Source organism: Salvelinus sp. IW2-2015, linkage group LG4q.2 (genome assembly GCF_002910315.2).
Source record: "Salvelinus sp. IW2-2015 linkage group LG4q.2, ASM291031v2, whole genome shotgun sequence".
Lineage (NCBI taxonomy): Eukaryota > Metazoa > Chordata > Actinopteri > Salmoniformes > Salmonidae > Salvelinus > Salvelinus sp. IW2-2015.
Window position 1 is genome coordinate 6645552 of NC_036843.1, and position 22574 is coordinate 6668125.

A 22574-nucleotide genomic window follows, 5' to 3' on the forward strand; every position below is an offset into this window, starting at 1 on the left:
GGTCTGTGGTCACCACCTGCAGAACCACTCCTTTATTGGGGGTGTCTTGCTAATTGCCTATAATTTCCACCTTTTTCTATTCCATTTGCACAACAGCATGTGAAGTTTATTGTCAATCAGTGTTGCTTCCTAAGTGGACAGTTTGATTTCACAGAAGTGTGATTGACTTGGAGTTACATTGTGTTGTTTAAGTGTTCCCTTTATTTTTTTGAGCAGTGTATATCCCATAAAATGATGAATGAGTCTGTAACATCTCCAAAACCAGCAGCTAATTACTATGTAAGCATGACGAGCTGAAATAGTGCAGTCGCAGAGATAGACAACCAGCACATTCAGCTCATGCATCTTTAATCCACAGCCTACATGTTTTAAAAGGTGCGGAGTGTAGCCAAGGGCTTATTAAAGTAAAATAATGGCGGTTGGGGTTGTCTCTGTCTTGTCTCTGGGCACTACAGCTAGCTACAGTAACTGAGTGAAGCCATTGGTTGCGATGAAGAGGCCAGTCAGATCACTGTGTAGCATTATTAATTAGAGAAAGGTAAAGAAGATTTTGTTCGGGCGCCAGGCAGGTATTAACCCWGCCGAAAGGAAAATAGGATTTCGCCACAATTGTTATCAACATACTCCGAGACATTTAACTTTCAGCACTTGAGAGAGAAATAGGACAAACACCAAATTGAGACTGCATGCAGAATTCTGCAAAAKTATCCGCGGCGTACAACGTAAAACACCAAATAATGCACGCAGAGCAGAATTAGGCCCATGCCCGCTAATGATCAAAATCCAGAAAAGAGACGTTAATTTCTGGAACCACCTAAAAGGTTGCGATTCCAAAACCTTTCATAACAAAGCCATCACCTACAGAGAGATGAACCTAGATAAGAGTCCCCTAAGCAAGCTGGTCCTGGGGCTCTGTTCACAAACACAAACAGACCCCACAGAGCCCCAGGACAGCAACACAAATAGGCCCAACCAAATCATGAGAAAAACAAAAAGATAATTACTTGACACATTGGAAAGAATTAAKCAAAAAACAGAGCAAACTAGAATGCTATTTGGCCCTAATGAGAGAGTACACAGTGGCAGAATACCTGACCACTGTGACTGACCCAAACTTAAGGAAAGTTTTGACTATGTACAGACTCAGTGAGCATAGCCTTGCTATTGGCAGACCTGGCTCTCAAGATAAGACAGGCTATGTGCACACTGCCCACAAAATGAGGTGGAATTTGAGCTGCACTTCCTAACCTCCTGCCAAATGTAAGACCATATTAGAGACACATATTTCCCTCAGATTACACAGATCCACAAAGAATTATAAAAACAAACCAAATTTGGATAAACTGCCATATCTATTGGATGAAATACCACAGTCTGCCATCACAGCAGCAAGATTTGTGACCTGTTGCCACAAGAAAAGGGCAACCAGTGAAGAACAAACACCATTGTAAATATAACTCATATTTATGTTTATTTATTTGACCGTTTAGTACTTTAACTATTTGCACATAATATGCATGTAATGTTTTTATTCTTTTGGAACTTTTGTGAGTGTAATGTTTACTATGATTTTTATTGTTTAATTTCACTTTTGTTTATTATCTAGTGTCACTTGCTTTGACAATGTTAAACATATGTGTTTGCCATGTAATAAAGCCCTTAATTGATTTGAGAGAGAGAGGGAGGGAGAGCGAGAGCGCTAGAGAGAGAGAGAGAAGAGAGAGAGAGAGAGAGAGAGAGAAGAGAGAGAGAGAGAGAGAGAGAGAGAGAGAGGAGAGAGAGAGAGAGAGAAGAAGAGAGAGGAGAGAGAGAGAGAGGAGGAGAGACGAAGAGCAGAGAGATGAGAGAGAGAGAGAGAGGAGAGAGAGAGAGAGAGAGCGAGAGAGACGAGAGGAGAGAAGAAGAGAGAGAGAGAGAGGACTCTCTCTAGAGGGGGCTGCTGCAGACGTGACTAGAGGTGAGGTGACTGTACTGTATGTTCTCCTGTAGTAGTACTCATATACTCTCCCTCTGATACGCCCTAGCATGTGTCCAATTCTTCTAAAGTCTGCACTAAACCAGACAAAAAAGTACTACACCATAACGATTGCATAATAATTCAATTTGGTAGCATGAAAATTAAAGGTATACAAAGATCAATTGACTTGTCGGTAGTGTGACCTCACATTGACATGCTTTATCAATACCAGATCAAAGATGTTGTGTAAGAAATAGTTTCAAGTCGTGCGTGTTTGATTTAAAGGTTTAGATCAGGGTGTAGGGTTTACTCCGTGGTTAGACCCCACCCCTGTCACCCCTGTCCTTTAGTAGCAGTTCAAGGGGACACCTCCAGGCCTGCCCTGAGGACTCTCTCTGTGAACTCTCATGTCACCATTGGTCCGCCCTCACACATCATCTGTCGGGTACACTCGCTCCACGATGACAGTTAGAAGGCTGTGATGTGGTTATGCGTGGTGTTTATTCATTGGAAAGCCACTAAGAGTACCATTGGATGATAAAGTCACAAAAAGAGCTGTGTTATTATAGGAGCACGTTTGGTTGAGTTTTGATCTAGTTGGTTGCGTGTGAGTTGTGGGCCCTTTCTTGCCGAGCTAGCGGTTCCAGTATGATGTATTGTTGAGGGCAGTAGACTGATGACCTGACCTGAATGCTGCCTCATCAACTCCGTTATACTGCCACGTCTGATTAGGCTTTGAACTATGTTTTGTATACATTGACGTCATTTTGTAATTGGTAAATCATACACTTCAACTTCTGCACTCTGCAAACTTGAAGAGACTTGTTTATCCTCCAAATAGGAATATTTAGCTTCATGGTGAAGTAGCAGATTGTATTTAGAGTGATCCTTACTTGGCCCTAACTGTCCATGACCTTAGTCTCTAAATGTGTCTCATGAATGCACCAACTCATCCATCTTTGAGGTTTTTAGTATGACTTGTAATCATTTCTCTTCTTTCTTTGTCTCTTTGTCTGTCTATAAGTTTGTCTGTCTGTGCAGGCACCCATCCCAGTGTTTCTTCCTCTCTCTGGTGAGTTCTTCTGATGCAAGGAAGGCAATCTGTAATCTGTAGTAATTGCATGTTGCAGAAAAACATTTTTCCGCTGTGGTAATCGCTGCAATATGTGCCTCGGCATTGCCAAAGTGACAGCAGCCCCACCCCCACCCCCAACACACAGACGCACACACACACCCCCGACTGGCTGACTCACTCCGGCGAGCCTCAGCCAACTGTGTCCGGCTGCAGGAGCCGTGATCCTAGCCTCCTCTGGATGGGGGAGATACGGTAGACAGACGGCTGTAGAATACAGAGGAACTAACTGGCAGGCAGCACACCTGTGGCAGCAGCAGCATCACGCTACATTCACCTTCAGCAGCAGATTTATAGTTCCTCCCAGTGACAGTTTAACTGCCATACCATACCACTGCCAGAGCCCTGCCGGAGCCAGATCACAGCTCCAGCTAGCCTCAGCTACCACACGCAGGCTGAGGCCAGGGCCAGGGAACAGCTTGGGACAGGGAGGCAGCTCCAATTCTATGTCTGTGTGGTAGAGTATTCAGAATGTGTTTTGTTGCGCATCACAAAAATAGGCTAAAAGGATATTATGAACATACCGATATTCTGTTTCTTTGACAGTTATTCTTGCGACCAAATTCCCTTTTGTTACTTTCCTTAAAATGTGCTTTGCTTAATCATTGTTAATAGGCATAATTGAGCCACTGGTGAGGAAATTTTTGAATTGAGCTAAGGTCAGATAAAGGTAGAAATGTCTGCTGCTTCGGGCTGTGATTGGGCTGTTGATGCATGTTTATCAAGCCATCGTTCACCACTCCACCACTCTACCACTCTAAAACTCCAACACTCCACCACTAACACTCCACCACTCTAAAACTCCAACACTCCACCACTAACACTCCACACCTAAAACCAACACATCCACCACTAATCCACCAATTATAAACGTCCAGACAACTCACCATCTAACTACTGCCACGCTACTCTAAATCAACATTCCACAGCCCACTCTCTACACTCCACCACTAACATATACACTACCACTCACCACCTAACACCCCCCACTCTAAAACTCCACCACTCACCACTAACATCTACTCACTTAACACCTCCACATCTAATACCTGTAATCTAAACTCACACTCCACCCAACATCATCATCTAACTCACCTCACCACTACACTTCCACCACTTCAATAAGCACTCACACACTCCACACTCTCTAACTCCACCCAATCATTCTACCTAATAACCTCCACCACTCTAACCTCCACCCCACTCTAAACCCACCTACATAACATTCTACGTACTAAACATCACCATCTCCCTCACTCTAAATCGCACTCACCTCTAATCACTCCCACTACAACTCAACTCCTAATACAACAAACCAACCACTCTAATACTCCACCACTCTAAAATCCACCACTCAACACTCTCACCATCTCTCACCACTCTAACACTCCCACCACTCTAAAACTCCACCACTCTAACACTCCACCACTCTAAACTCCACACTCAACAATTCTAACCACTAAACTCCACATCAACACTTCCACCACTCTTACACTCTCCCCACTCTAACACTCCACCACTCCACCACTAACACCACTACACTTCACTACTACTAACACTCCACCACTATACTCCACCACCTTCTACACTCACACACTAACATTCCACCACACTAACACTCACACTCTAAACTCACCCTCTAACACTCTAACACTCCAACCACACTATTTCCACTGCTTTAACACTCCACCACCTAACACTCCACACCACTCCACTCCACCACTCACATCTCCACTAACTTAAACCTCCACCACACTAATCTCCACACAACACTCCACCAACTTAACAATTCCACAACACTAACACTCCACCACTCTAACACTCACCACTCTAACACTCTCACACTCCAACTCCACCTAACACTTCTCACCACTCTAACTCTCACACATCCACCCACTCTACAACCTACAACTCCACCACTCCACCAATCTAACATTCTACTACTAACACCCTCACCACTCTAATACTCCACCAACTCTAACCACTCCAGCCACCACATTCCACCATACACTAACACTCCACTCACTAACACTCCACCATCTAACACTAACTCATAACACTCCAACCACTCTAACACTCACCACTACACTGAACATCTCCCCCCTACCTAACATTACACTGAACACTCCACTACCCACTAACACTCACCACTCTACACTCCACCACTCAAACTCTAACACTCCACTGCTAACACTCAAACTCTAACACCCCCACTCTAACACTAACATACCACCACTCAACACTCCCCACGCACTCTATACCACTCTAAACACTCCACCACATCTAACACTCATAATCCACGACACTGAAACTCACCACTCAAAACACTCACGCCACTCGCTAACACTTCCCCACCTCTCACACTCCCCCACTCCTAAAACTCCACCTGACTCCAACGACTACAACTCTACTACCCTAAACATTCACCACTCTAATAGTACATACACTCCACCACTCTATACCTAACACTCCACCACTCTATAATATCCACCAACTCTAAACACTCACCACTCTATCCCTCTCCACCCCCTACTTAAACGACTCCACCCATCTAAAACTCCACCACTTCTAACACCCACCTACTTGCTAACACTCACACTAACATTCCTACACTGAACAATCACGAGACTCTAACACTCACCCACTCTTACACTCCATCCACTCTAACACCCACAACTCACCACTCCACACTAAATTCTAGTCTACTGAACACTCACGTCACAACTAACACTCCACCTAACACTAAAACTCCAACCACAACTAACATATCCACCACACTAACCCACCACTCTAACACTCCACCACACTAACTCCACCACTAACACTCCACCCCTCACGATCTCACCACACGAACACGTGCCACCCACTAAACGACTCCACCACTTCTAACACTCCCCACTCTATACACTCACCACGACTTAATACTCCACCACACTGAAACACTCCACCACAACTAACATTCCACCAACTAACATCTCACCACATTACACTCACCACCTAACACTACTAACACTCCACCCTCATTAACACTAACACTTCCACACCTATCACATAACACTTCCACCACTCTAAGACACCACACACTTAGACACTTCCACCACTACTTAACACTCCACCGACTCAACACTCACCACTCTAATCACTTCCACCCTACAATAAACACCTCCACACCCTCGTCACCACCCTCAACACTCCCCACTCTACACGACATTCACCACACTAAACTCACCACTTCTCAAACACTCACCACTCTAACACTCCACTCTACAGTACACTAACCTGCCACCACTCATAACACTTCCACCACACTTCACTAACCTACAGCTCCACAACACTACATCCATCCACCACACTAAATCACCACACTACATACTACTACTAACAGCTCCACCACACTCAGCACTCCATCCACTCTGAACAACCTTCCCCAACTACATCACCATTCTAAAACACTCCACACCGTAACCCCACCCCACACACTCAACACTTCCACTCAATAATTACCAACACTCCACACTCTAAAACTTCCACGCACACATTTACTATCCACTCAACACTCCACCACTCTAACCTCCGCCACTCTAAAGACTCCACCACCCACCACTAAATTCTATCTACAACACTCCAGCCACTCTCTAATGACTCGTAACACCTCCACCACCTCTCGCGAATGACTCGAAAACACTGCCACCACTCTAAATATCCACCGACTCTAACACTCCACCCACTCTTACCTCTTCCACCACTCTAACACTCCACCACTCTAAAACTTCCACCACTCTAACACTCCCCACTCTAACACTCCACCACTAATATCTACCACTAACACTCCCGTACTCTAAACTCCACCACTCTTACGAATCCCACCACTCAACACTCACACCACTCACCACTAAGCATTCTACTACCTTGAACACCGCACCACACTATACTTCCAGCCACACGTAACACTCATCCACCTATACATTCCCACCCACTAACCTCACCTGAACACTCCACCAACTAACCTCCACCATCTAACACTCACTCAACACTTACATCCACACTCGACACTCCACCACCTCTAACACTCCACACACATACATACTCACCGACACTAACACATCACCACAACCTAACATTCCAGCCACACTAACACTCCCCCACACTAACCACTCCACCACACTAACACTCCACCACACTAACCTCAACCATCTATACACTCACTCACTCTTAACACTCTCACCACTCATAACACTCACCATCTCCACCACTACTCTACCTACTAACATGCCTCTAATACTACTAACACTCCCAACCACTCTAATACTCTAACAACTCACAACCTCTAAAATATCCCCACTCAACACTCCACCACTCTAATCGTTCCTACCACTCTCAACACTCCCACCATACACTACTCCACACTCTAGACAGCACACTCTACACTGCCTACACAAATCCACCACTCATAACACTCTCACACTCTAACACTCCACCACTCACACACATAATCTACACTAACATCTCCACGCACTCTAAACACGCCCACTAGCACTCCCTACGACAACTTCCACCCACACTGAACATTCTACACAACACTACACACCACATATATACTCCACCACTAAACACTCCACCACACTAACATCTCCACACAAACTTAAACTTCCCACCAACCAAAACTCCACCACAGCTAAGCCCACCACATGCTAAACCTCACCTCTAAACACATCCACCACACTAACACCCACCACTCTAACACTCCCACCACTCTACACACCACCACTCATAACACTCCACACACTACACTCCACCACACTAACACTCCACCACTCTAACACTCCACTCACCACCTAATACTTCCACCACACTAACACTCTTAACTACTCAAACACACTATACACTCCACCACCTAACACTCCACCACACTATACTCACCATCTAACACTCTACAACTAATACTCTAACACTCCACCACACTATACACTCCCCACTACATCACACTCCACCACTCTAACACTCCACCACACTAATACTCCACCAACTCTAACCACTCATAATACTCACCACAACTAAACGTCCACCACACTAACACTCCCACCAATCTAACACTCACACACTAACTAATCCACACCACACTAACACTTCACCACACTAACACTCCCACTCTCACACTCTAACACTCTAACTCTCTAACACCCACCACTCTAACACTCACCACACTAACACTCCACCACACAATACTCCACCACACTAACACTCCACCACACTAACATTACACCACACTAACACTCCACCCATACTCCACCACATCTAAAACACTCCACCCACTACAACTCACCACCACTAACACTCCATCATTAACACTCCACACACTAACCACCACTACCTAAACACACCACTCACACTCCACCTAACTAACACTCCACCACACTAACACTCCACCACTCTAACAATCCACCACTCCTAACATCCACCAACACTATACTTCCCCCACACTCAACACTCACACTAACAACTCCAACAATCCACCGCATTCAAACTCACTCCACCACTCTAGACTTAATCCACACTCTTAAAATATCTCCACCACATCTACAACACTCCACCACTACCCTTATCCACCACACTAACACTCACCCATCACAACTCCACCACTCTAACACTCCACCACTACTAACTCACTCACCACTACTGAAACTCCACCAACTAACTCCACACAATCTCACCACTCTACCACTCTCACCACTCTAACACTAACACTCCACCACTCAACACAACACTCCACCCTCCTAAAAACTCCACCACACTAACACTCCACCACACTAACACTCCACCGCTCTAACATGTCACCACTCCACCACTCTAAATCTCCACCACTCTAAAACTCCACCACTCCACCACTAACATTCTGCTACTAACACTCCACCACTCTAACATTCCACCACTCTAACACTTCACTTCACCACTCCACCACACTAACACTCCATCACTAACACTCCACCCTTCTAACACTCCACCACTATAACACTCCACCACTCTAACACGTCACCATTCCACCACTCTAAATCTCCACCACTCCACCTCTAACATTCTACTACTAACACTCCACTACTCTAACACTCCACCACTCTAACACTTCACCACTCCACCACTCTAAATCTCCACCACTGTAAAACTCCACCACTCTAACACTCAACCACTCTAACACTTCACCACTCCACCACTCGAACACTCCACCTCTCTAGCACTCCACCACTCTAACACTCCACCACTCTAACACTCCACCACTCTAACACGCCACCACTCTGACACTCCACCACTCTAACACTCCACCACGCTGGTTTGCTATGTGTGATTGTGGCTCATGTTTATGAGGTCACCATATCAATCCCCCCCACCTCCGCCCCACGTCCCACACACTGTACTGTGAGACTGTGGTGTGAGTTGATGAAGTCCTCGCCCACCATTTCACCAATCCAACAAACAGCTTCTCGATGTGTAACTGTGGCTTGACTGTGGCCCACGTTTGTGAAGTCATTACGCACTGCATCACCACCCCTGTACCCAACACAGCCTCAAGACATGTTAGCTCACTGGTTCTGCACTTCCTCACACTCCACACTGGGTAACCACACACCTATGGTGGGCAGGGACAAAAGTAATGCCATGAGACATTTATAGATTCAGTGTACAGACACTGTGATTACATCCAGACTGTCCACAGTGAGGTGAGCAACCCTTTCCTCTCTGAACTGCTGCCTGGTGCCCTGCTGCACAGCACTGCCTATCAAACCACCCAGCAGTTGAACTTCCCTCTGMGTATTAAATGGTCTCTGAGAGATCAAACGTGTCACCCTGATGAGAAGAGGAGACAGCTCGGAGCTCTGGAAGCCTTTCAGTCTGACAGCCAAACACGTTTGACTGGCAAACAGAGACATTTTTCCCCTTCCCCCTGCCAAAATGGGAGTCTGTCTGTGATCCTGTAGCTCGACATCGCACACAAATATAGAAGCGCAATGAGAGACCCAGCGAGGGGTGAACCCTAGCCCGCCGGCTCTGAAAATAAGTTGAGGCGTCCCTCTCGCACAAAGGCAAAGCCCCATAACTCAGTGTTTTCCCAAATGAAATCGCATGTGAACCGAATATTAGGAAGTGTGCATGGCTGCCAACAGCCGCCAAGCCATTATAGCTGGGCCTGTTAACCACATTTTCACCAGCAGACAATGCCCCTTTGTGCTCGTGTGTGGCTGTCCCCTCTGCCGGAACCCAGAGAGGAGCCCTGTACAATTAAACAGTGTGGATGAGGAGAGGGGAGCAGAGAAGAGGAGAGGAGAAGAAAGATGGAGATTGGGGAGAGGAGAGCAGAAGAAAGGGGAGGAGAGGTGGAGAGGAAAGAGGATGTATAGACTGGAGTGTCAGTTCTGTTCTCTAGTTAATTAGTCACAGTCGTGTCAGCAGGAGGCAGGGGAGCCTGCCTTCATGGCCAGGGGAACCTTTCATGTGGTTACTCACGGAATGCTGTTGTTCATTCCTTCCTGCAACAAAAGCCACATGTTTTCATTTTTGTTGTAGAGTATAGGCTGTCCCCATGGAAATATGAAGGAACAAGACAAGGTATGTCACGTATGAGTGGTATGACTGCTAAGAAGAAAAAGGCTATCCGGTGAGGAATTCACCAAACAATCCTGACTGTGCCAATATGATCATCTTTGGTTCATGTTGTTAAATACATTTTGGACCATAAACTGGCCCACCCCCTTTGCCTTCAGGACACTCTCACACATTGGTGCCTAGTGTAAAATACTTAAGTAAAAATACTTAAAAGTATAACTTAAGTAATGCAAATTATGTCTGAGTGTTGGAGTGTGCCCTTGGCTATCTGCAAATAAAAATGCATTCTGGTTTTCCAATTGTATGACAAGTATGACAATTGGGTACTTTTCCCACCACTAACTGTACTGTCTACACACACACACACACACACACACACACACACACACACACACACACACCAACACACACACACCACACCACACACCACACACACACACACACACACACACACACACACACACACACACACCACACTCACTCACTCACTCACTCACTCACTCACTCACTCACTCACTCAACTCACTCACTCACTCACTCACTCACTCACTCACTCACTCACTCACTCACTCACTCACTCACTCACTCACTCACTCACTCACTCACTCACTCACTCACTCACTCACTCACTCACTCACTCACTCACTCACTCACTCACTCACTCACTCACTCATTTGTTGTCTATGCAGCTACCCTGCCTTGTTAAACTCCTTCATCCTTGTTTTGGTATTTAACGGAGGTCCTCCCAGGTTCTGTCACACATTCAAGTGTAAAGACGCCTCAAAGGATTTCTAAATATTGAAATTGCATATATTTCTCTTCACTGGAGTTCAATCTCCTCGGCCCTGTCTGGCTCACTGGAGAGCGAGACTAGAATAAAACAGTGACCCAGCGCCTGTTTCCTGACAACTGTCCATGGTACTTTCCACTGCAGACGTGAGACAACTCTGAAAGCAGCGAGCGACTGCACTGGGCCTGAAGGCTTTCATTCCGATGCAGGAAGGGTGTGGCTCCTCTCAGTCAGAGAGTTTAAAGAGTCTCACAGACAGAAATTATTTTCATCACCTGCAATAAAACCACTCTTTTGAACACAAAATCATTACTGTCAATCATCAAATTGAACCCAATTGAGTTTGAATGAAATCATGAGAAGAGAAGAGACCAGCTGTCATCACTGTGATTTTACTTGAACTCTCGTCTCTACTCTGAACTCTTACTGTGTCCGGACAGACGGACACTATCTCTCTCCATTGCATGCAGCTCTCTCTGTCTCTCTATGAGTTCCATGTGTCCATGTGGCTGAATGTTTCCTCTCATAATCTTTGTGACTAATCACTAGTGATGTTGCCATTGAGTGGTTAGCACCCTGCCCCATGCAATGCAATGTAGCGTACTTTCCTCACTCTCTCTGTGACTCAGAGCCTCTGAGGAGCCCTAACTGCTCACTAATCCTCTGATTGCTGTGTTTGGCCCCTCGGGCTCCTCAGCGCCAGGGCGGGCCAGGCTAACGACAGGCTAACGACGACGACAAAGAGCGTTTATAAACCAAATCAGGAGGCTAGAGTCTGGCTTGTCGTGTGGTGATTAGCCTGATCAAACGCTCGCTAACAGCCTTCTAGTCCACTGACTGACTGGCTGACTGTTCGCTGTGTCATTATGCTGATTAAAGGAGCCTCGGTTGGTCCCTAGCTACATGTAACACACGTCTTTCTGCTGGGTTGGTTAAGTTTGCAGAGGTAGCCCTGCAGTTTTCTTTATCGTGCGTGAAAGCCAAGGGGATGGTGGATGAGATGGTGTGAAGATAAGAGGTTTTGTGTTGATGGTGAAATTAAGGTTCAGTGTAGGTTGTGTGGCCGCAAAAAGAGGAGTCTGGTTTGTGAGGCTTTAAATCTCAGTTGTTTAACTCTCTGGTGATGGTCTGGTTTGTGAGGTTTTAAATCTCAGTTGTTTAACTCTCTGGTGATGGTCTGGTTTGTGAGGCTTTAAATCTCAGTGGTTTAACCCTCTGGTGATGGTCTGGTTTGTGTATGACAGCATGTAAGAGGTGATAGTACCTGATTTCTCACCACTGCCAGGGAGGACGGCTTCCATCACATTAATATAACCTGTATTTTTCCAATGCAAACAAAACTAAATAAATATGCATGTACAATCAAATCTCTGTTATAATTAAGGTTTTTAAAAATTCTGTTTGTAAATTTACTACACCAGTATTAGTCATTTCAAGTCTGCGTTTACTCCAACTATGGGTTGTCCTTGACTGTGATAAAAGCAGCAGTAGGCCATCTGTGAGCTCTTACAGACTATTACACTGAGCGCAGATGGGATTGAGAGAGAGAGAGAGAGAGAGAGAGAGAGAGAGAGAGAATGATATGGTCATCACGTTGACACACTGTACAGCACTCCTCTCTGACTCACAGTCTGTATGTTGTGTATGTATGTGTGTATATGTGTGTGTGTGTGTCCGTGAGAAGAGTTTCAGAGCCAGACGGAGTGACCTATCACCAGACAGAGAAGGGAGAGAGAATGGGAAGGGATAGAGAGACCACTTCTGCTCCATAGCCGAGAGGGGATTCCCTCGTGTAGGGCTTTCTGCTGAGTTTTTACAGAACTGAGCAGCTGGAGAGAAAGTACAGCAACAGATCCACACTAAGGTTACCTTAGGTCAGTCTTTTAGGGGGGAAATGTATTCATATATTTCATTCTGCACAACTCATATTACATTGTTTTTTAGAATTCTTGTCATTCTTAGTAATCTTGTCATGTTTACTGTCAATGGGCATTTCAGTATTAAGTTTCAGTATGCACGCATTGTTGTTCATTTTTAACTACCCTTTTAACAAAAACTGTGCCTTGCCATGGTAACTACACTGAACAAAAATATAACGCAACATGCAACAATTTCAAAGATTTTACTGAGTTACAGTTCATATAAGGAAATCAGACAAATGAAATAAATTCATTAGGCCCTTATCTATGGATTCCACATGACCGGCAATACAGATATGCATCTGTTGGTCACAAATACCAATACAAATGACTTCTGTCGTCATATGGACGGTGTTTCCTCCGACACATTGGTGCGGATGGCTTCCGGGTTAAGTGAGCAGTGTGTCAAGAAGCTGTGCGGCTTGGCAGGGTTGTGTTTTGGATGACTCTCCACCTTCGCCTCTCCCGAGTCTGTAGGGTAGTTGCAGCGATGAGACAAGATCGTAACTAACAATTGGATATCACGAAATTGGGGAAAAAAGGAGGTAAAGTAAAAATGATTTAAAAAGTAGGGGCGTGGATCAGAAAACCAGTCAGTATCTGGTGTGACCACCATTTTCTTCAAGCAGTGTGACACATCTCCTTCGCATGGAGTTGATTAGGCTATTAATTGTGGCCTGTGGAATTTTGAATGTTGTCCCACTCCTTTTCAATGGCTGTGCGAAGTTGCTGGATATTGGCGGGAACTGGAACACGCTGTCGTGCACGTCGATCCAGAGCATCTCAAACATGTTCAATGGGTGACATGTCTGGTGAGTATGTAGGCCATGGAAGAACTGGGACATTTTCAGCTACAAGGAATTGTGTACAGATCCTTGCGACATGCTGAAACATGAAGTGATGGCGGTGGATGAATGGCATGACAATGGGCATCAGGATCTCGTCACAGTATCTCTGTGTTTTAATAAAATGCAATTGTGTTCGTTGTCCATAGCTTATGCCTTCCCATACCATAACCCCACCGCAACCATGGGGTAATCTGTTCACAGCGTTGACATCAGCAAACCGCTTGCCCCCACACGAAGCCATACACGCTGATACACGCTCGCTGTAACCACTGAAGTCGGTTACGACGCCGAACTGCAGTCAGGTCAAGACCCTGGTGAGGACGACGAGCACACAGATGAGCTTCCCTGAGACAGTTTCTGACAGTTTGTGCAGAAATTCTTCGGTTGTGCAACCTCAACAGTTTCATCAGCTGTCCGTGTCGCTGGTCCTAGATGATCCCGCAGGTGAAGAAGCCGGATGTGGAGGTCCTGGGCTGGCGGGTTACACATGGTCTGCGGTTGTGAGGCTGGTTGGACGTATTGGAGGCGGTTTATGGTAGAGAAATTAACATTATCTGGCAACAGCTCTGGTTGACATTCATGCAGTCAGCATGCCAACTGCACGCTCCCTCAAAACTTGAGACATCTGTGGCATTGTGTTGTATGACAAAACTACACCTTTTAGAGTGGCCTTTTATTGTCCCCAGCACAAGGTGCACCTGTGTAATGATCATGCTGTTTAATCAGCTTCTTGATATGCCACACCTGTCAGGTGAATTAATTATCTTGGTAAAGGATAAATTCTCACTAACAGGGATGTAAGCTTTTCGTGCGTATGGAACATTTCTGGGATCTTTTATTTCAGCTCATTAAACATGGGACCAACACTTTACATGTTGCATTTATATTTTTGTTCAGTATACATACTATGCATGTACAAATTTCCCAAATCCTGTGGCTGGTAAAGCTGAATCACCTGTAAAATACATTATGACCACCAAAACTGACTGACATTTGACATTTGCCAAGGCAGCAGCTACTCTTCCTGGGGCCCAAACACCAAAGCTCACACATTACATATAAAACAAAAGATAAAACAGTGAACTATGTTTGTACTGAATGAGCTAAAGATAAAACAGTACATCATATACAGTTGAAGTCGTAAGTTTACATACCGTGCTTCTACACCTGCATTGCTTGCTGTTTGGGGTTTTAGGCTGGGTTTCTGTACAGCACTTTGAGATATCAGCTGATGTATGAAGGGCTATATAAATAAATTTGATTTGTTTGATTTGAATTTGATTTGACATACACCTTAGAGAAATACATTTAAACTGAGTTTTTCACAATTCCTGACATTTAATCCTACTAAAAATTCCCTGTCTTAGGTCAGTTAGGATCACCACTTTATTTTAAGAATGTGAAATGTCAGAATAATAATAGAGAGATTATTTCAGCTTTTATTTATTTCATCACATTCCCAGTGGGTCAGAAGTTTACATACACTCAATTAGTATTTGGTAGCATTGCATTTAAATTGTTTCACTTGGATCAAACGTTTCGGGTGGTCTTCCACAAGCTTCCCACAATAAGTTGGGTGAATTTTGGCCCATTCCTCCTGACAGAGCTGGTGTAACTGAGTCAGGTTTGCAGGCCTCCTTGCTCGCACACGCTTTTCAGTTCTGCCCACAAATTTTCTATAGGATTGAGGTCAGGGCTTTGTGATGGCCACTCRAATACCTTGACTTTGTTGTCCTTAAGCCATTTTGCCACAACATTGGAAGTATGCTTGGGGTCATTGTCCATTTGGAAGATCCATTTGCTACCAAGCTTTAACTTCCTGACTGATGTGTTGAGATGTTGCTTCAATTTATCCACATAATTGTCATCATGATGCTGCCACCCCCATGCTTCACGGTTGGGATGGTGTTCTTCGGCTTGCAAGCCTCCCCCTTTTTCCTCCAAACATAATGATGGTCATTATGGCCAAACAGTTCTATTTTTGTTTCATCAGACCAGAGGACATTTCTCCAAAAAGTACGATCTTTGTCCCCATGTGCAGTTGCAAACCTTAGTCTGGCTTTTTTATGGCGGTTTGGAGCAGTGGCTTCTTCCTTGCTGAGTGGCCTTTCAGGTTATATCGATATAGGACTCGTTTTACTGTGGATATAGATACTTTTGTACCTGTTTCCTCCAGCATCTTCACAAGGTCCTTTGCTGTTGTTCTGGGATTGTTTTGCACTTTTCGCACCAAATTACATTCTTCTCTAGGAGACAGAACGCGTCTCCTTCCTGAGCGGTATGACGGTATGATGGTCCCATGGTGTTTATACTTGCATACTATTGTTTGTACAGATGAACGTGGTACCTTCAGGCGTTTGGAAATTGCTCCCAAGGTGAACCAGACTTGTGGAGGTCTACAAATGTTTTTTCTGAGGTATTGGCTGATTTCTTTTGATTTTCCCATGATGTCAAGGAAAGAGGCACTGAGTTTGAAGGTAAGCCTTGAAATACATCCACAGGTACACCTCCAATAGTCACCTCAACTTGCTCAATTTAGACATCATTCATTATGAGATGTAGTTGAGGTTTAGGGTTTAGTAGATGATTTGTCCCAAATACAATGCATTTAGTTTTGGAAATATATCGGACTAACTTATTCCTTTTTACCCATTCCGAAACTAACTGCAACTCTTTGTTAAGTGTTGTAGTCATTTCAGTTGCTGTAGTAGCTGACGTGTATAATGTTGAATCATCTGCATACATAGACACACTGGCCTTACTCAAAAGCAGTGCATGTCTTTAGTAAAGATTGAAAAAAGCATGGGGCCTAAACAGCTACCCTGGGGAATTCCTGATTCTACCTGATTTATGTTTGAGAGGCTTCCATTAAAGAACACCCTCTGTGTTCTGTTAGACAAGTAACTCTTTATCCACATTATAGCAGGGGGTGTAAAGCCATATCACATACGTTTTTCCAGCAGCAGACTATGATCGATAATGTCAAAAGCTGCGCTGAAGTCTAACAAGACAGGCCCCATTTGATCATTTTATCATCAATTTCTCTCAGCCAATCATCAGTCAATATTTTGTTGACTTCCTCTACACTGACTTTACGGAATTCAAAAGTACAATTCTTGTCTTTCATAATTTGTTCAGATATACTTGGATGTTTAGTGTCAGCGTTTGTTGCTGGCATGTCATCACTAAATTTGCTTATCTTGCCAATTAAAAAGTCATTAAAGTAGTTATCAATATCAATGGGGTTTGTGATAAATGAGCCATCTGATTCAATGAATGATGGAGCCTAGTTGGCTTTTTTTCCCAAAATTTCATTTAAGGTGCTCCAAAACTTTTTACTCTCATTCTTTATATTATTTCCCTTTGGTTCATATTATAGTTTATTTTTATTTAGTTTAGTCACATAATTTCTTAATTTGCAGTACGTTTGCCAATCAGTTGGGCTGCCAGACTTATTTGCCATACCTTTTGCCTCATTCCTCTCAACCATAGAATTTTTCAATTCCTCATCAATCCAAGGGGATTTAACATTTGCTGGAACAACTTAATGTAAAAGCCAAATCCCTTATCTGCCAAATATAGACTGTAAATACATTAAACAGAGGGTTCAATGCACAGAAGACAGTTTCACTGTGAGTATGGTGTGGGCATTTCCATGTAAAAGGACTCATGAGCCGAAACATGGGAAATCCACAGGAGCATGTCAAATCTGGTATCAAATTTAAAGCTAAGTCTATATTTTTTATTTTATTTAGGCATATATACATTTTTCAACCATTTCCTATCCTAAATATTATGAATAAGCAAAGGCTGCAGACATTGATTTTTGGTCTGGTCCAGCTTTGATTTGGCCCAATCATAGATGTCTATGTTTCACAAGTTTGGTGAGCACAGTACAGTACAGTAGGGCACAGTACAATACAGTAGAGCACAGTAGAGTGCAGTACAGTAAAGTTTAAAAAAAAGGTGAGTATAGTTCAGTACAGTACACAGTAGAGTACACTAGAGTTGAGTAAACTGTAATGTACTGTATTGTACTGTACTGAACTATAATCTACTTTACTGTAATGTACTGTGTTGTACTGTACTGAACTATAATCTACTTTACTGTAATAGTATTGTACTGTACTGAATATAATCTACTTTACTGTAATTTACTGTATTGTACTGTACTGAACTATAATCTACTTTACTGTAATGTACTTTATTGTACTGTACTGAACTATAATCTACTTTACTGAAATGTACTTTATTGTACTGTTCTAACTATAATCTACTTACTGTAATGTAACTTTATTGTACTGTACTGAACTATAATCTACTTTACTGTAATGTACTTTATTGTACTGTACTGAACTATAATCTAGTTTACTGTAATGTACTGTATATGTACTGTACTTGAACTATTAATCTACTTTACTGTAATGTACTTATTTGTACTGTACTGAACTATAATCTACTTTACTGTAATGTACTTTATTGTACTGTTCTGAACTATAATCTACTTTACTGTAATGTACTTTTTTACTGTACTGAACTATAATCTACTTTACTGTTAATGTACTTTATTGTACTGTACTGAACTATAATCTAGTTTACTGTAATGTACTGTATTGTACTGTACTGAACTATAATCTACTTTACTTTAATGTACTTTATTGTACTTGTACTGAACTATAATCTACTTTACTGTAATATATGTGTTTTACTGTACTGAACTATAATCTACTTTACTGTAATGTACTGTATTGTACTGTACTGAACTATAATCTACTTTACTGTAATGTACTTATTGTACTGTACTGAACTATAATCTAGTTTACTGTAATGTACTGTATTGTACTGTACTGAACTATAATCTACTTTACTGTAATGTACTTTATTGTACTGTACTGAACTATAATCTACTTTACTGTAATGTACTTTATTGTACTGTACTGAACTATAATCTACTTTACTGTAATGTACTTTATTGTACTGGTACTGAACTATAATCTACTTTACTGTAATGTACTCTACTGTTGCTGTGCTGAACTATAATCTACTTTACTGTAATGTACTTATTGTACTGTACTGAACTATAATCTACTTTACTGTATGTATATATGTACTGTACTGAACTATAATCTACTTTACTGTACTGTACTTATTTTACTGTATGAACTATAATCTACTTTACTGTAATGTACTTTATTGTTACTGTACTGAACTATAATCTAGTTACTGTAATGTACTTATTGTACTGTACTGAACTATAATCACTTTACTGTAATGTACTTTATGTACTTGTACTGAACTATAATTCTACTTACTGTAATGTAATGTATTGTACTGTACTGAACTATAATCTACTATGTAATGTACTTTTTTACTGTTACTGAACTAAATCTACTTTACTTGTAATGTACTATTACTGTACTGAACTATAATCTACTTTACTGTAATGTACTTTATTGTACTTACTGAACTATAATCTACTTTACGTAATGTAATGTATCTGTACTGTACTGAACTATAATCTACTTTACTGTAATGTACTTTATTGTACTGTACTGAACTATAATCTACTTTACTGTAATGTACTCTACTGTGCTGTGCTGTACTGTGCTCTACTGTGCTGTACTTTGAAGTCCAAATTTGTGAAACATAGATGTCTATGATTCGTTCAGATATGGTCCGGACCAACCAAATTTGGTCTTGTTTGGGGGAAGAGCTCATTAAAATACTAGCCAGTGTGTAGAATAATACCCAAGTATGCAAAGGAGGATATTGCATATTTCTACATTTGTGTATCTATTTAGGATACATCCCCATTTGTATTTGTATCTATTACAAATACACCTGCATTGCTTGCTGTTTGGGGTTTTAGGCTGGGTTTCTGTACAGCACTTTGAGATATCAGCTGATGTAAGAAGGGCTATATAAATTTGATTTGATTTGATTAGTAGGGATCCCCATTAGTTCCTGCCAAGACAGCAGCTACTCTTCCTGGGGTCCAAACACATTAAGGCACTTACATCACACATACAACAAAAGGACCATGGAGAGAATGGCATTCATATCCATAACTATGCATTTCTGAGTAGCACAGATAAGGGACCCATGATGAAATTCCTTTACCGTAATCCAGGTGTAAATCCACTACTTACCCAACTACTTACTGTAGTTCAATAACCAAAATAATAAGCCCAGGGTAAACCCAGGGTGTCATGTCATAGCTGACACCTTATTCTTTCTGCAGACATCTTTGAATCATAATTTGGAGCAGATTTTTAAAATTGCAAAAAAAGTCACGTAGTCATTTCCCATTTCTGAAATGATCATCTCTTGAGATAACTTGTTCTACTTTTTGGGAAGGTTGTCACGTCCCTAAAACGTGTTTTATTGCACCAAAGATAATTAACTAATGCAAACAACTTGAGATTTTTCTGGGAAAAACTGAGAAAAATTTGTATCAAAAACAATTTCATAGCCTGCAGCTTATACATCCTATCATTATCTGCATCTTTGCTCCACTGTAATTAATTTTTTTCTTTATTGCTTTTGGGAAGAGGGATGGGCTATGGACGTTTTGAGCATGATTAAGATTTATCATAATGAAGGAAGAAGAGGCTTCAGTCTTTAGTTCAGTTTCACATTCTGGCTTGTTGAGCTGTTTTGCTGTTGAGTTGTTCGATGTCTCCACGTTGAAAACCAGATGTGCCATACTGTATGTAGGCAACTCAAATTAGCTGCATGTGAAAATAAAACTATGCTGAAATAGATGGGATGATTCTTTATGTTGTGTCTACAGATCGGATGTTGTTCGAAACATCTGTTTAACGGTATTACTAAGCAGGGAGGGGTCATGCCTTATGAAAAACAACAACATTCTGTAGAAGTTTCAAATTCACTTCAAATGGACTCTGTTTGTCTAGTGTTGGCTTCTTTTGATAGACAAGATAGTTCAAAAAAGAATATATCACTCATTCATTTTCAAGAAGGATCTTCATTTTCATTCTTTAATTTCCTGTAAATCCGTTGTTGGTTGTAATCTGATCTATTATCTCCTTCATTAGTACAACTAGAGTCTCATTTAGTTGATTAATCACATGGTAATTAACACTTTATGGCATGGCAAAATTACATAACAGCACTTATATAAGCTTCCTGTAACTTAATTATTGCCAAACTTAGGTCACCATGCATAATCACTGGTGGTATTAGACTGTTGCTTGCCCCTAATTGTCAGCTGCCTCAGTGTATGACACTAGCTGGGGTTCAGGGCAGCTGTTATACAACTGCATGATAAGTGATTGAAAACATTACAAGCCTGGGTTTGTTCATAATTCAATTCTCTCAGACAAAAGGGATGAGGTTATTAAAAGCATGATAGCAGTGATGTGTATTTAATCAATACCACAGTAAGGGCCTAATGAAATATGATCATCTCATAAGAGAACGTAATTAAGCGTAAAGAAATGACTCATCGGAATAATGTAACTATAAACAGTAGATATAAGACTTTTAAAAAAACAACCAGAAACTTATATCTCCTTGTCCAGTTATCCAAATACTTTCGTCGTCTGAATACTTTCCTGCCTGCATGCTAGTGTTCCTGTTCCGATATTTATTTTCCACATCAGAGGGTCCCAGTTAAAATAGCTTGTCTAGACGTTATGAATTGCGCTGACATCCCAGTGCATTGTATCATGACAGACTTGGACATTCGTGTCTCTCACCATACCAATTATTTCATTCTGCCACTCCATAATTATTAAGTAAGGGCATAATATGTATTTTCTCCTTTTTGCTTGTCTGAGGGAGGTGTGGTACTGTATTTACCATCAATTCACAGAGTTCAGTCCCCTCAGAACTGCCATAGACAATCAGAGAGCTGCCCTTAATGTGAAGTCTAACTCTGGATGAACTGTGCTAAAGGGGCTGAGATGCCACACAGAGCTTTCTTAATGCTTCAGTCTGGCACAATGCCCACTGACTCAGAACCAGCATCAGATCATATTCACTATACACACCAGCCATGCCATACTACGCAAAGTCTACCTTTAGTTTGTTTTCAAGATGAATTTCAGAAACATATGTTGATCACCCGTCCAGTGCTGTTTGTTGATAGAAAGTTGTCTGCCCTTCCGAAACAATTACTTGTCCAAACTAAATTTGTACCAAGAGACCAATACAGGAAATATCCACATTATCAGATTGGAGACCAGCTCCAGAGAATCTGGCCCTTGTGGTTGCCGGTCGACCACCAGAACATTTTATTTACTACAACACTTAGCACAACTTTAACCTTGACCAACGTTATATAGAGTTTAGCGTGCTTAGCCAAACA

The 22574-nt window shown here is 42.3% G+C and overlaps 1 protein-coding gene and 1 long non-coding RNA gene across 5 annotated transcripts in view; both read right to left on the reverse strand.

Moving 5' to 3' along the window:
• The window catches only part of runx3 (RUNX family transcription factor 3), an 81500-nt gene that overhangs the window by 53459 nt on the left and 5467 nt on the right, over nucleotides 1-22574 (reverse strand). The gene's annotated exons all lie outside the window — the stretch shown is intronic.
• LOC139027631 (uncharacterized) lies at nucleotides 7240-8369 on the reverse strand. The gene is made up of 3 exons (XR_011479751.1): nucleotides 8324-8369; nucleotides 8074-8115; nucleotides 7240-7274 (listed from the first exon to the last, which is right to left on the reverse strand). It is a non-coding gene; the product is annotated as an uncharacterized lncRNA (long non-coding RNA).